The following is a 4,301-nucleotide window of genomic DNA, read 5'->3' on the forward strand; positions in this document are numbered from 1 at the left end:
CACTGAGGGTTGCAATCCGTTGCCGGACACGAAGAAAGACAAAAAGGAAAAAAAAAAAAAAAGAATTTAAGACTCTTTTAATGGGAGATGCCTCAACAGTAGTGTGAAAGTGATAGGGCATCACTCTCTAACTCTCTCTACTGTCTACCCATAGATTGAAAGGCAGAGAATAAATCCAAAATGGTTCATCTCTCTTTGTCTGTTTTTGCCCCACCCTTTCTCACATACTGTTTGTGTGTACATGTATGTGTGTGTTTGGGTCACTTATTTTTTCTTTACAATAAGGTTCACATTGGAATTTAAACCCTCCATTATAACTGACACCTTTAATTAACCACCCTGTTGAGTGTGTCCATTGCTTTAGACTTTGGCTATGAACCCCAACAGGGTCTCGCCCTGGGTGAGGATTGCTTATTCTGTGTTCCCATAGTAACTTGCGTGTTCCTTTCCTACTGACTTCATCACAGTAGTAGTAATGGTTGCTGCAAAAATAGATACTTTATGAAGATAACAAAGGGTAGGAATCATGCCTCAATCATCTTTGTATCTCCTGGGATGGCTGGTTAGCTCAGTTGGTTAGAGTGCAGCCTTATAACACCAAGGTCACAGGTTTGGATCCCTGTAAGAGCCAGCCACCAAAAAAAAAAAAAAAAACTTAAGTCATCTTGTGTCTCTTAAATATAGTTTAGAGTTTGGGATGTAGCAGTTGCTCAATAAATATTCATTGAGTAAATGAGTAGGTAGATAGATGACATCAAAAGCCCTTTCTATTTTTTTTTTAACATCAACCAACCTAAGGATAGTATGACAGTCTCTCATGCAGAAGAAATCAGCTTCTAAGAGAAATTATTTTGTTTAGTTTTATTTGGACTTCTTTGTTACTACTCCCTATTTGTAGAGTAGGACAGGCAGGACTGCAAACGTATATGTATTTGGTTAATATACATAACCGTGCCCCTACTGCATGCTTAGCCCTGTGCTAGTAAAATACCTTAATGTCCACTTGAAATGAACCCTTAATGTCTACTTGAAAAGAATCAAAGAATTATTCATCTGAGATCCATATGTGAGATCCACACCAAAGCAGATTGTAAAATTCACTGCTAAATTCACCCTGCATCTTGTTCAACACCCAGCTCTACCACAGCAGAAGTTTTCTAATTGACCCTGTCCACAGACAAGTCAACTTTTGTTTGAAAAAAAGTGTTACAATGGAATTCAAGTTTAAGGACAGTTCTTCCTCTCCTCCCACAACCCTTTGAACATGTTTCCAGCCTCAGACAATTATAATGTCTAAATTTTAAATAACGATTTATAGTATATAAAGGTAGTCATATAGATAATCTCAATTAATCCTCATAACAATCCTGCGAGGCACGAGGGATCCTACAGATTCAGGGCACTCTTGTCCTGCTTTTGTCCTTCTGCTCTTTAATTCCAATCATTCATTTAGGTGAAGTACAGCTTTGTTCCCTGCACTGTTCCAGGGCTGGTTAGTATTAGCAGAGTGGTGGATAATTTCAAGATTGGCCAGATTTTGACATTAGCCAGAATTTATTCCTGACAACATTCTATAAATTGTAAGAGTGTTAATTTGATTTCTCTTATCCATATGTCCCTGATCCTATTTTTTGAATCTAGCCTATTGGTATTGGTCATCTCTACTCTAAAGTGCTACAATACAGTACTTAGTGAATAATGTTCAGAACAATGATACAATTCTTGTGGGGTTTTTATTCTTCTAGGAGATATATACTAAAGAAAAGTATTCACACACCATTTTATTGAACATTTATTTTATAAGTAGGAGCAAGAGATTAAGAGATATTTATTCAAAAACACCCCCTAAGGAGAAGCAAAGAGGCAGGAAGTGTGGAAGAAAGAACTGGAAACATAGATCCATCAAATTCCACTGAGCCATCAAAGGAACTGATTAAATGGTGGAGAATAGAATTCTTTCTTCCTATGCATCATGCCCCGGTACTGACCTCATTCTGACTGAAGTTTAACATATTCTATATCTACCAAATCTGCAGAATACTTCTACCACTTTTGAACTGTGAGTCAACTTTAGCTAAAAACTTCAGATATAGTGATTTTGAATTGCTTAAGATAGCTTTTGATTATATCATGGCCTGAACAGACTTATTGTCACTCACTGGGTGATAGATTCCCTTGCATGATGCTGGGCTCCTACAGTCTTCATGTGGAGACAGCACTCTTTCGCAGTGGCCATTGGAGTAATTTGTAGATACACTATCAACCTGTAAGATCACATTTGACCAACTGCTTCAAACTCAGTTCACAACCTTATAGATAAAAGTGAGAATCACCCTTTCAGGTTGGAGTGGATGGTTGGTACAATAAGACAAGGACAAAACATGTGGTCATATAGCTGACAAAAAAAAGGGGGTCAAATGCCCTTTCAGAATGATCTGTTTCCTTGGCTTTACAAACTTCTCGAAACTCTGCATTTTGTAGAGACAGTGTGGAAAAAAATAAAAATCTAGTTGTGTATTCGGATTTGATCAGCTACTCTGCATTACCTTAAAAGTTGATTTCATTAGCTTTAGACTTCACTCCTATGATGGAGCCATATTGTCTTCCTGACACCCACGGGAATCCCATGCAGATAAAACCCTCTCCACTCAATGATGTAAAAACTCCATCCATCCCACTGTATTACCTTAAAAGTTGATTTCATTAGCTTTAGACTTCACTCCTATGATGGAGCCATATTGTCTTCCTGACACCCACAGGAATCCCATGCAGATAAAACCCTCTCCACTCAATGATGTAAAAACTCCATCCATCCCACTGCACAACCTGTCAGAAGTGGAGCGAGTACATTTGTGTAAGACCCTGAGGTGGATTTACCATGAAGCTAATGAAGTTCATGCATTAGTACCTCAAGGTCGTGGACTTAAATGTGTATTTGTAATTCTGTAGTATTTTGCTCAGAGAAGGCCCCTATGATTGCGTAAACCTTAGGTTCCACAAAACCTGAGCCCACCTATGGCAAGGACAAAGTCACAGGAGCAAAGAGGTGGATATTCTTATCCCCAGTAAGCCTCAGAGCCCATCACTCATGTTCATCTTTCAGAGATATTTATATGGAGGCTGAAAGGAGACTGGATGCTTCCCAAAGTTCCTGCTCTGTCTGTGATTCTATGTCCTAAAGAGCCATCCCTGTTGATCCATCTCAATTGCAGATCAACCTGGATCCAGCAACAGCTTAGACCTTTGCTTCTGTAGTTAACAGGGAAGATGGCTATTTCTCAGATTTGCATGTGAGATTCCTCTATTATCTACCCTTTCATTTGCTAACATCTCAAGTACAGGATGAATACTCAAATTGGCTGCTAAGACTCTAAGTGATTTAAGAAAACTGACTTTGTGGGGGAAGGTCTTCAAAGGAAGCATCATTTAACTTTTATTCTTTTAGTCAGTGTGGTGTCAAAGTGCCCTGTTTTTTGTTTTCTGGGGTTTTTTTTTTAGAGAGAACTAATTATTAGTAGTAGCTTACTAAATTTGAAAACACAGATCCCCATACCATCCAGCCACCAAAAAAATAAAAATGAATTTGAAAACAACATAATCAACTGCAGATTTTACCAACTGAGACTTAAGTTCCTCTCTATCTTCAGATACATAAAATAAACAAATAGTGCTTTGACTTTCAAAGACGAGGTGTTCTCTCTTAATTAAAAATCTGTGAGAGCAAAGGAGACTTTCAAATTATTTTAAAGACCCCCTTGTGTGAAATTTGCCGTACACTTTTGAAATATGCTGCTGTCACAGCTGCCGTCTGATGAGGCTTGGGTTCCAATCTGTGCCTCTCCAGCAGTCTGTGCGACCACGGCTGCCAGGTGGCATCAGCTTTCTCACAGCGTCCTCCTCCTGTCTGCCATGAGGGAATAAAGCCGCATCTCCCTGGGAAGCCCCCACCGGTGACTCAGAAGAAATCTGTCTTCAGAAAAGAGATGGCAAGCATACTTGGAAATTTGAATTATTGCTCTCATCAGCACATTTCTTTCCTCATCATCACATTGAACCTTTGACATTGAAACAGTACACTTATATGTAGTTACGATATTAATTTACCTTGGGTTTACCAAAATATAAAAGATTCATAGCTGTGGCTTTGTAGGAAGGAGAAAATATTCATTTGTAAACTTAATGAAAAGGAAATTAGCAAACTGACATTCAAGTGTAAGTCACCTAAAAGCTCCTGTAATTAGTGATTTAAATTTTCTTAATTTATTTTTTTATAATTTATTTTAAAAATTAAAAAAAAAAAA

The sequence above is a fragment of the Galeopterus variegatus genome, unplaced genomic scaffold, assembly GCF_000696425.1.
Source record: "Galeopterus variegatus unplaced genomic scaffold, G_variegatus-3.0.2 Scaffold3491, whole genome shotgun sequence".
Lineage (NCBI taxonomy): Eukaryota > Metazoa > Chordata > Mammalia > Dermoptera > Cynocephalidae > Galeopterus > Galeopterus variegatus.